Source organism: Lathyrus oleraceus, unplaced genomic scaffold, assembly GCF_024323335.1.
Source record: "Lathyrus oleraceus cultivar Zhongwan6 unplaced genomic scaffold, CAAS_Psat_ZW6_1.0 chrUn0844, whole genome shotgun sequence".
In the NCBI taxonomy this organism is placed as follows: Eukaryota; Viridiplantae; Streptophyta; class Magnoliopsida; order Fabales; family Fabaceae; genus Lathyrus; species Lathyrus oleraceus.
In genome coordinates, this window is record NW_026113235.1 from 5,198 (window position 1) to 16,823 (window position 11,626).

The 11,626-nt window shown below is 37.3% G+C and overlaps 2 non-coding genes across 2 annotated transcripts; both read left to right on the forward strand.

The window, feature by feature from the left end:
* The first annotated feature begins 9,483 nt into the window (after nucleotides 1-9,483).
* Nucleotides 9,484-9,556, forward strand: TRNAK-CUU (transfer RNA lysine (anticodon CUU)). The gene has a single exon. It is a non-coding gene; the product is annotated as a tRNA-Lys (tRNA).
* Nucleotides 9,557-11,281: 1,725 nt separating this feature from the next.
* On the forward strand, nucleotides 11,282-11,354 carry TRNAK-CUU (transfer RNA lysine (anticodon CUU)). Its single transcript has one exon. It is a non-coding gene; the product is annotated as a tRNA-Lys (tRNA).
* The last annotated feature ends 272 nt before the right edge of the window (nucleotides 11,355-11,626 follow it).

The following is an 11,626-nucleotide window of genomic DNA, read 5'->3' on the forward strand; positions in this document are numbered from 1 at the left end:
TCGGTGGGAGGACCTGAGATCTTCACCAAATTAGAAAATGAAAAGGTAAGTAAACCAGGTATAAATTTTGAATTAAAACAATTGCCGGTAAATCTTAAATATGTCTTTCTAGGATCTGGGACAAATTATCCTGCTATTATCAGTTCTGAGCTAAATGCCATAGATGAGGAAAAGTTAATACAGGTACTAAAGAAGCATAAGAGTGCTATTGGGTGGACTATTGAGGATTTAAAAGGTATTAGCCCCACAGTATGCATGCATAAGATACTGATGGAGGATAATCAGAAACCGGTAGTGCAACCACAGAGGAGGTTAAACCCAGCAATGAAAGAAGTGGTAAGGAAAGAGGTTGTAAAGTTGTTAGATTCGGGAATGATTTACCCAATTTCTGACAGCTCGTGGGTGAGTCCAGTGCATGTGGTACCCAAGAAAGGAGGAACCACAGTAATTCTAAATGAAAAGAATGAATTGATCCCAACCCGCACAGTGACAGGGTGGCGAGTATGCATCGATTACAGAAGACTGAACACTGCAACAAGAAAGGACCATTTTCCTCTCCCGTTTATTGATCAAATGTTAGAAAGACTTGCAGGTCATGAGTATTATTGCTTTCTGGATGGATATTCGGGATACAACCAAATTGCTGTAGCCCCGGAAGATCAGGAAAAGACGGCATTTACATGTCCTTATGGTATTTTCGCTTACAGACGGATGCCATTTGGGCTGTGCAATGCCCCAGCTACTTTTCAGAGGTGTATGACATCTATATTCTCCGACATGCTTGAAAAGTATATGGAGGTGTTTATGGATGATTTCTCTGTGTTTGGTTCTTCTTTTGATAATTGTTTAGCTAACTTGTCTCTTGTTTTGCAAAGATGTCAGGAAACTAACCTTATTCTCAATTGGGAGAAATGTCATTTCATGGTGCAGGAAGGAATTGTGCTAGGACACAAAATTTCCCACAAAGGAATAGAAGTGGATAAAGCCAAAGTGGAGGTGATAGCTAACCTTCCACCTCCTGTGAATGAAAAAGGGGAACAAAAAGGGGATATAGATAAGGATGGGGATGATATAAGGGGAGTTTATGAGGAGTTTTTTGGGTCATGCAGGTTTTTATCGCAGGTTTATCAGAGACTTCTCAAAAGTCGCCAAACCGTTGACTGATTTGCTAGTCAAAGACAAGCAATTTAATTTTGATAAAAACTGCATGGTAGCTTTCGAAACTTTAAAGAGTAAGTTGATCAGTGCACCTGTTGTTATCGCCCCCGATTGGTCATTGCCTTTCGAAATAATGTGTGATGCAAGTGACCTTGCTGTGGGGGCTGTCCTAGGACAGAGAAAGGACAAATTATTGCATGTGATTTATTATGCTAGTCATGTCCTTAACCCGGCCCAAATGAATTATGCAACTACCGAAAAGGAGTTGTTGGCCGTGGTTTATGCTTTTGACAAATTTAGATCATATTTGCTTGGTTCAAAAGTCATTGTGTATACTGACCATGCTGCTTTAAAGTATTTGTTTGCTAAGCAGGAATCGAAGCCGAGACTTTTGAGATGGATCCTCCTCCTTCAGGAGTTTGATTTGGAAATCAAAGACAAGAAGGGATGCGAGAACACGGTCGCGGATCACTTATCTCGCATGTCCCCAATCAAAGAAACTGAGGAGGAACATCCTATTCAGGACACATTCGTTGATGAGAAAATACTTGCTGTTCAAGAGATACCATGGTTTGCTGATTATGCAAATTATGTGGTAGGTGGGGTTATACCTGATGACTTTAATTCTCACCAAAAGAAAAAGTTTCTTTATGATTGCAGGTTATACTTATGGGATGATCCATTTCTTTACAAAAAGGGAGTGGATGGTTTGATCAGAAGATGTGTTCCAGAAAGAGAGCAAGCCGACATTCTGAAAGCTTGTCATAATTCTGAGTATGGTGGACATTTCAGTGGAGATAGAACTGCAGCAAAAGTCCTCCAATCGGGTTTGTATTGGCCGTCGCTATTCAAGGATGCAAATTATATAGTCCGAGAATGTGATAGGTGCCAACGAATAGGTAACATTACAAAACGGAATCAGATGCCACAAAACTCCATGCTAGAAGTTGAGCTGTTTGATGTTTGGGGAATTTATTTTATGGGACCCTTTCCGCCATAATCTGGTAAGAATTACATATTGGTTGCGGTCGATTATGTGTCAAAGTGGGTAGAAGCTGTGGCATTACCAACTAATGATGCTAAAGTGGTGGTGAAGTTCTTGAGGCATAACATCTTCTCTAGGTTTGGGGTACCACGGGCTTTAATTAGTGACCAAGGTACGCATTTTATAAATAAACTCTTTGAGAATCTGTTGAAGAAGTATAATGTCAAACATAAGATAGCCACACCATATCACCCCCAGACGAGTGGGCAAGTGGAGGTATCCAACCGTCAAATAAAGCAAATCTTAGAAAAGACGGTAAGTGCTTCCCGGAAAGATTGGTCAGTAAAGCTGGATGATGCATTGTGGGCATACAGGACTGCATTTAAAACACCAATAGGTATGTCTCCCTATCAATTAGTTTACGGTAAGGCTTGTCATTTACCACTCGAACTCGAGCACAGAGCCTTCTGGGCCTCCAAATTCCTTAACTGTGATCTCTTCAAAGCTGGTGAATCCCGAATTCTTCAACTTCACGAGTTGGAAGAATTCAGGAATCAAGCTTATGAAAATGCCAAAATTTACAAAGAACAAACAAAAAAGTGGCATGATAAAAAGATCCAGAAAAAGGAATTTCGGGAGGGACAACTTGTACTTTTGTTTAATTCCAGGTTGAAGTTGTTCCAAGGGAAATTGAGGTCAAGATGGTCTGGACCGTTCGTCATTAACAAAGTACTTCCTTATGGAGCAATAGAGCTTAAAAATGAGAAGAATGGCGACACTTTCAAAGTTAATGGTCAGAGGTTAAAGCCATACAATCCCGGTGAAGGGGGGCCAATTGAATCCGTTAAACTCCTCTGAGTATGAGGTGTCCCGTCGAGCCATGCGACGTTAAACGAAGCGCTGCTTGGGAGGCAACCCAAGGGAGGTTTGATTCTTTCTTTCGTTTTATTTTTGCCGAGTCAGTTAGTATGTAGAAAAGAAAAAAAATTTTAATAGAAAACAAAAAGAAAAAATTTTGAAAATGAACCTGCCAATACGCGTATGGGTTTATGATACGCGTATTGGTCATCAAAAATGCATGCCTCTGGTGAAACGCGTATGATACGCGTATAGACGAAGCATACGCGTAAGGGACCAGGCCATACGCGTATCATCTTATGATACGTGATCTGTTACGCAGATCACTTTTTACACTTGTTTTTGCAGCGTATGATACGCGTATGGCAAAGTGATACGCGTAAGGTACGCGTAAGGCAGTCTGATACGCGTATTTGCAGCGTATCTTACGCGTATCTGTTTTATGGGGCTGTATATATATTTTTTGTCCGTACGGACTTCATTTTCTCACTTTTTCATTATGTATTTTCTGCGTATTACTGTGAATTTTCTCTGTTTTCTTCTTTTTCATTCAGTCCACAGAGCAACATCATGTCTCAATCACCGTCCGAGATCAACAACTTCCGTACCACCCACCATGCAGAGCGTTATGAACAAATAAAGGGACGAAGCATGGTTGAAGAAAAACATTGGATGTATCAGAATGATACGTATCCAGAGGTCACGAATATCCTAAAGAAGCAGAAGTTGATCTATTTTAATGACAAAATCCAACCGGTTTCACTGGATTTGATCTGGGAGTTTTACGCGAATGCGCTAAGGGTAACATCTGACGAAGACGATCCCACAGGTAATGCAGCGTTCGTATCATGGGTCAGGGGCACAGCGATCAAATTTGATGGAAGAACGATCAATAGTGTGCTGAAATGCAAGTTTTATGATTCCGTTTGTCCGTTTAATGAGATGAAACGGTCGGACAAAAACTATTGGCCTTACGCTGACATGAAAAATTCACTGATTAGGCCAGGCCACGATTGGGCACCCACGTCCAAAATCTCTCCTGCAAAGGTTATGGTGGTTGATCTAGCACCGATTCCGAAGGCTTTGGCCTATTTCATTCATCACAATCTGAGTACTAATTGAAGCGGGTCAGAATTAATATCCGAACGTGCCTTACTGCTCCATCAGATCCTGCATCAGAAACAAGTGAACCTTGGACAAATCATAGCGGCTGATATGGATGACATAGCTCAGTCGCCTAAGAAATCCTTAGGCCATGCGACTGTGATTTACCTGCTGTGCAAGAAAGCGGGTGTCCCGGACTTCTCTGATTCGCTGATGTTGCGACCAGCTGCACCCCTGAACGCCCACTGGATGAAAGAGAGGACGGTCACAGATGATCAGCCCCGCCCTCTGAGGCAACCACGAGACAGGGAGGGAAGCACCAGTGCTCCGCAGCAGGAGGCTCAGCCGACTGCAGCAGAAACACAGCCACCTCAGCCTCCTCCGATTGATGAGAACTCCAGAGAGTATCGGATGCAGATGTCCCAGTTTTGTTTGATGCAGGACTTCTGTTTTCAGTATGGGCTGTCAGGGAGAGTTCTGACTCATCAGACGGATCTGTGGGAGGAGGCACAGCGCTTCAGAGATAGATTCTCGGGACCGCCTCCAGCCCCTCATTTTGGCCAGTTCACCTATCCTTGGTGGAACCAGCCAGTGCAGATAGGGGGAGAGATTCCGCAGCAGCCACCGCAGCAACCACCGCATCAGACACCACCTCAGCAGCAGCAGTCTCCGTCGGGCCACACAGAGACATTGACGCCTATCTCGGCATTCGCACGAGGGCAGACTATTTTGGACCCGACAGATATGATTAATTTTGATACCCACATGCAGGACGGTGGACAGAGTGATTGACTTTGATTGTTGTTTTTGTACTTTTGGTTTTATTTGTGTAATTTTTGGTTTTTTTTTTTTAGTTATGCAGTTTTAATTTCTGTTGCTTTGATGTAACCACCTATTATGGGTTGGCGAATTCTAATGAATGTGATTTGGTTTATCTCAATTTTCCTGTTTATTTCCTTAGATACATGACTATGTCTGGCTATTAGTTTCGCGATCACTTACACCAACTACTTGGGCATCCTCCCTTTCAGTCCCCTGACGTTAGATATTGTTGTTTATGATTGGACGCACTGGTTAAGATTAACATCAGAACCACGAGCATGAGCTTTGAACTCAGAGGTATGATAGAACAAGTCAGCTTAACCCGTCCTGGTGAGTTCATAAAAAGCCAAACACTTATTATCATATGAGCGATATCAGGTATGTCTTTATCAATCTTGGTTTGCGTACGTTCTTTTGTTATTATTAGCTGTACGAATACACACACTGAGGCATGTTTTTTGTTATCACCTAGAGCCTTTCTAGCCATCCCATTATTATTATTATTATCCATTGTTTTACCCCGTTGAGCCTTTAATCATTTATTGTTGATATACCCGTTTTTTTTTCTAAACCCATGACCCTGGACCTATCTTACCCTGTTCAGAGTATGTGAGAAGTGAGTTCATATCTACGTTTCTATCTAAGTTTGGGGTTGCTGTTGGTATAGCAACCTTTAAGTTTGGGGTAGCTTTGCAGTCAATGAATAGTAAGTGAATGTCGTATAAAAAAAAAAAAAAAAAAAAAAAGAAAAAGAAAAAAAAAAGTAATAATAACCAAAAGAAAGAAAGAGAAAAGCGAAGAACAGCTTTTGAAAGATGCTACATTCACTAGAAATAAAAGGAAAAGAGGATTGCATGACCCTACAGGAATAATAACAAAGAAACGTAGTAAGAGAATGATTTCATGTACTCTGAACCAAAAAAAAAAACAAAATACAATAAACATAAACCCTAGGTTCCACCTTCATAGCCTACCTAAACCCAAGCCCCGTTACAACCCTAAAAGACCTCAAAAAGTGTGTGTGATTGTACATGTTGATAGGATGAGAGAATTTATTCAAACTGTTGATTTGATATTGCATATTGTGATTTGAGAGTGATAAAACTTTAACCCAGAGAGACTTGGTGAGAGTGTGATATAAGCTGACAGGTAAAGTCATATCTCTGAGGGAAAGAGTTTCTAGCTCGTTGGCTATGTGGAAGAATCAGAAAACCTGAAAAACATCAAGAGGTCCAGTGCGAAAGATTTCAGCAGTATTGTGGTAAGAACTGTTTTACAGTAAGTTTGGGGTGACATGATTTTTTATGGTAATAAGATGTTACTTGAGGACAAGCAACAAGCTAAGTTTGGGGTTGTGATCAGTCACCATTTATGCTAGACATTCCACTATTTAACCGTAAATAAATCAGGTAAACTGTGTAAACTGAAGCATTTTTAGTTAGAAATAAGCTCAATTCTATGATATTAAGTGTGTTGTTACTGATGAGTTTCTTGAGGATATTTTACACTTTTTGGTATGTCAGCAGGTAAAAAGCTAGTTTGGAAGCTCAGGGGATCAAACGTCAGATGAGAAATCGAGCCCGAGCAAGAAAACGGAAGAAAAAGTCAATTTTTGGAGAACCTGCTGTCCATACGCGTATGACCTTATATGATACGCGTATGGACCTTCCCAGTACGCGTACCATACGTAAATGACCAGAGGGAAGGAAAATTCAGCCAAAATACAAGCTTCTGGTGATACGCGTACCAGCCTGGGCAATACGCGTACCAACTTGGGCAATACGCGTAACAGGCTGGGCAATACGCGTACCAGATGCTGTGTTACGTCCAATACGCGTTTCCTACTAGGCAGTACGCGTATGGGACAGCGCAGTACGCGTATGGAGCACAAATTCAGGAAAAATCCAACTGAATAGCTATTAAGAGGCCAGACCACGATTTTCCGGGGGTTGGACACCAGGGAGAGAAAATATACGCGTTTTGAGAGCTGGAGACTCAAGGAAGATCAAGGGATTCATATGTTCAAGAGTTTTCCGACTATTGAAGATTGATTCCTCACGAAATTCTGTAATGACAACAATATTAATCTTTGTGTTTACTTTTCTTATGAGTAGCTAAACCCCCCATTGCTAGGGGGGTGACCCTGATTCTGAATGTGACAGTATTGATGTTTATGAAAGTATTGCTTATTTCTTCTTTTCCATTAATTTGTTCTTATCGCCGTTCTTTATGCGTTATTCGTCGGACCAACGAATGATGATTATTATGAATAGTGTAAGCTGGACCGCAATTATTCATTGACCTGGATAAGAACTTTGGATAGTAAAAATAACCTAGGACTAGGGATTTTCTATCTGACCGGTAATTCTTGATATGTGAATGCTTGAGTATGAACCTAATTGTTTATGGACATAGTAATTAGGTTACATAATCAAAGGTCTATTACTAAGGACTTAGGAATAGATACCCTTGAGGACCGGAATTAATTTGACAGGAATAGCTCTACGCCGTCATAAATTATATCTGTTACAAGAAGTTTCATTCACCGAACCCTAGCAATCTTCTCTCATTTGTATCTCGTTCAACCTTTTTACTTGTTTTATTTATTTGCAATTGGTAGTATAATTACACCACAACACAAAAACCAAAGGCTTTTGTCTAATTGAAACAATCTATAAACTCTGTATCGTCAAGCAGTCCTTGAGATCGACAAACGGGGAATGTCCCTTTTATTACTACAGTGAGAAAAATAGTACACTTGCTATTTTCACATCAGTAGAGCGCAAGGCTCTTAACCTTGTGGTCGTGGGTTCGAGCCCCACGGTGGGCGTTAGTACATTAGATACAATACATTTTAAAAACAAAATAGCAAATAACTCACATAAAATTTACTATATTTCATTTAAAATAAGTAATTGTTGAAAAAATGGAAATTTTCTTGTTTGCTACCATAAATGTTTTCATGCATTAATAACTTCAATTACATATTTTTATGTATGAAGATGAGAAAAGGTATTCTCGTGAAATTTAATACAATATTTTTCTCCAAAGAAAAAAATTAATAATTCAAAGAAAACTTACGATGTTTTTAGAGTAAATAATTGATTAGACAATAATCATCGTCATGCTTGCAAGAATAAATGATCTCTTGAATGAAATATTTCCAATGATGTCTATCGCTGGATTTTTTTTGTCTTTCATGGACCATTATCGCCGAGTAATGGTGGGTGTGATTGATCAATCGAAGAATTCATGTTTTTCGTTATTTCTGAAGATCGGAAGATGCTGGGTGAGGGTGCACATTCAAACACTCTGACGATTAAATCAATTTAAATTGTAAGTATGAGGGTTAACTTTAAAAAGTATGTACTCATTTGTAGTATTAATTTTATAGTGATGTTTTACATATTTAATACCCTAAGCATTATGATAATTATTCTTACCACACGATACATATGTTAGATGATATTTAAGAGTGGGATGTGGAGGTCTCCATCATCGTGTTAGTTGTGACCAAGCACAACTCTCGAACTAACCAATATAAAGATTCTTTAGTACTAGAACTTTCTTCAATTAAAACTATTCTAGTGGAGCTTATGTTTATGGGTCCAATCGTTCATGTGATCAAAAGTTTCTTGGAGGCGTTACCAACGACTATTTGATTTGATGACAAGGGTGACCTTCCGTTGTACTCAACACTCTTGAATTTTATTCCAGTTACAAATCCATCAACTGTCTCATAGGATCATTTAATTAATTCAGCGGTCTTGTTAGATGGATAACTTTTAGTTATCTAATGATGCTTAACATTCTAAGGTTTGAATATGATTCTACCAGTAACTTGTCAAGATAGGATCAAGAGAGTTGCGATGTAGTTTATTTCAATTTTTTTAGGCTTGACAAGTCTTTCGTGGTCATAATTACATTTATGATCTTATAGCAACCCATGCTATGAATCTTAAGTAAGGGTCATATGAAAAATTTATTGAAGCCTATGTGGATGAGATATTAAATACCTTGGTGTCACCATCGGATAATTTATTTTGCATGAGTTACATGTTTTGATTCTTCAGTATTGCATAAAGACAATTTCTTGGGTATAAGGTACTTTTCAAAGCCCGATCTGATGAAGGTACGGATCTTTATTCGAGTATCCCTCCAGTGTATTTATCTACTATGACTTACAAAAATCATTGTGATCTCTCATGATATAGTTAGAAAAAAAAATTCTTAAGATAAAATTCCGTAAAGGTTATATTATAAAAACTATATGAAACATAAACTTAGAAACTTTGAGAGTCGGAATTTTGAATTTTCATATTAATACGTGTATTTCAACATATGAACTGTACACACAAAATTTTATTAACAAATTTCTATTTAAGGAAATGTTCAACACACTTCTAATTAAAATTATAACCGCATGTTATTTAAATCTTTCGAAATTTGAAAAATAAAAAGATGAGCATTCAAATTAGAAATAATACAATTAGTAATAATAATAAATTACTAGAATTATAATTTCAAATATTAGTCTTTCAAGCCGCGCCCGTATTGCCCGTCTAGCTCAGTTGGTAGAGCGCAAGGCTCTTAACCTTGTGGTCGTGGGTTCGAGCCCCACGGTGGGCGTTAGTACATTACATACAATACATTTTAAAAATAAAATAGCAAATAACTCACATAAAATTTACTATATTTCATTTAAAATAAGTAATTGTTGAAAAAATGGAAATTTTCTTGTTTGCTACCATAAATGTTTTCATGCATTAATAACTTCAGTTACATATTTTTATGTATGAAGATGAGAAAAGGTATTCTCGTGAAATTTAATACAATATTTTTCTCCAAAGAAAAAAATTAATAATTCAAAGAAAACTTACGATGTTTTTAAAGTAAATAATTGATTAGACAATAATCGTCGTCATGCTTGCAAGAATAAATGATCTCTTGAATGAAATATTTCCAATGATGTCTATCGCTGGATTTTTTTTGTCTCTCATGGACCATTATCGCCGAGTAATGGTGGGTGTGATTGATCAATCGAAGAATTCATGTTTTTCGTTATTTCTGAAGATCGGAAGATGCTGGGTGAGGGTGCACATTCAAACACTCTGACGATTAAATCAATTTAAATTGTAAGTATGAGGGTTAACTTTTAAAAGTATGTACACATTTGTAGTATTAATTTTATAGTGATGTTTTACATATTTAATACCCTAAGCATTATGATAATTATTCTTACCACACGGTACATATGTTAGATGATATTTAAGAGTGGGATGTAGAGGTCTCCATCATCGTGTTAGTTGTGACCAAGCAGAACTCTCGAACTGACCAATATAAAGATTCTTTAGTACTAGAACTTTCTTCAATTAAAACTATTCTTGTGGAGCTTATGTTTATGGGTATAATCGTTCATGTGATCAAAAGTTTCTTGGAGGCGTTACCAACGACTATTTGATTTGATGATAAGGGTGACCTCCCGTTGTACTCAACACTCTTGAATTTTATTCCAGTTACAAATCCATCAACTGTCTCATAGGATCATTTAATTAATTCAGCGGTCTTGTTAGATGGATAACTTTTAGTTATCTAATGATGCTTAACATTCTCAGGTTTGAATATGATTCTACCAGTAACTTATCAAGATAGGATCGACAGAGTTGCGATGTAGTTTATTTCAATTTTTTTAGGCTTGACAAGTCTTTCGTGGTCATAATTACATTTATGATCTTATAGCGACTCATGCTATAAAACTTAAGTAACGGTCATATGAAAAATTTATTGAAGCCTATATGGATGAGATATTAAATACCTTGGTGTCACCATCGGATAATTTTTTTTGCATGAGTTACATGTTTTGATTCTTCAGTATTGCATAAAGACAATTTCTTGGGTATAAGGTACTTTTCAAAGCCCGATCTGATGAAGGTACGGAATTTTATTCGAGTATCCCTCCAGTGTATTTATCTACTATGACTTACAAAAATCATTGTGATCTCTCATGATATAGTTAGAAAAAAAAATCTTAAGATAAAATTCCGTAAAGGTTATATCATAAAAACTATATGAAACTTAAACTTTGAAACTTTGAGAGTCGGAATTTTGAATTTTCATATTAATACGTGTATTTCAACATATGAATTGTACACACAAAATTTTATTAACTAATTTCTATTTAAGGAAATGTTCAACACACTTCTAATTAAAATTATAACCGCATGTTATTTAAATCTTTCGAAATTTGAAAACTAAAAAGATGAGCATTCAAATTAGAAATAATACAATTAGTAATAATAATAAATTACTAGAATTATAATTTCAAATATTAGTCTATCAAGCCGCGCCCGTATTGCCCGTCTAGCTCAGTTGGTAGAGCGCAAGGCTCTTAACCTTGTGGTCGTGGGTTCGAGCCCCACGGTGGGCGTTAGTACATTACATACAATACATTTTAAAAACAAAATAGCAAATAACTCACATAAAATTTACTATATTTCATTTAAAATAAGTAATTGTTGAAAAAATGGAAATTTTCTTGTTTGCTACCATAAATGTTTTCATGCATTAGTAACTTCAAATACATATTTTTATGTATGAAGATGAGAAAAGGTATTCTCGTGAAATTTAATACAATATTTTTCTCCAAAGAAAAAAATTAATAATTCAAAGAAAACTTACGATGTTTTTAATGTAAATAAT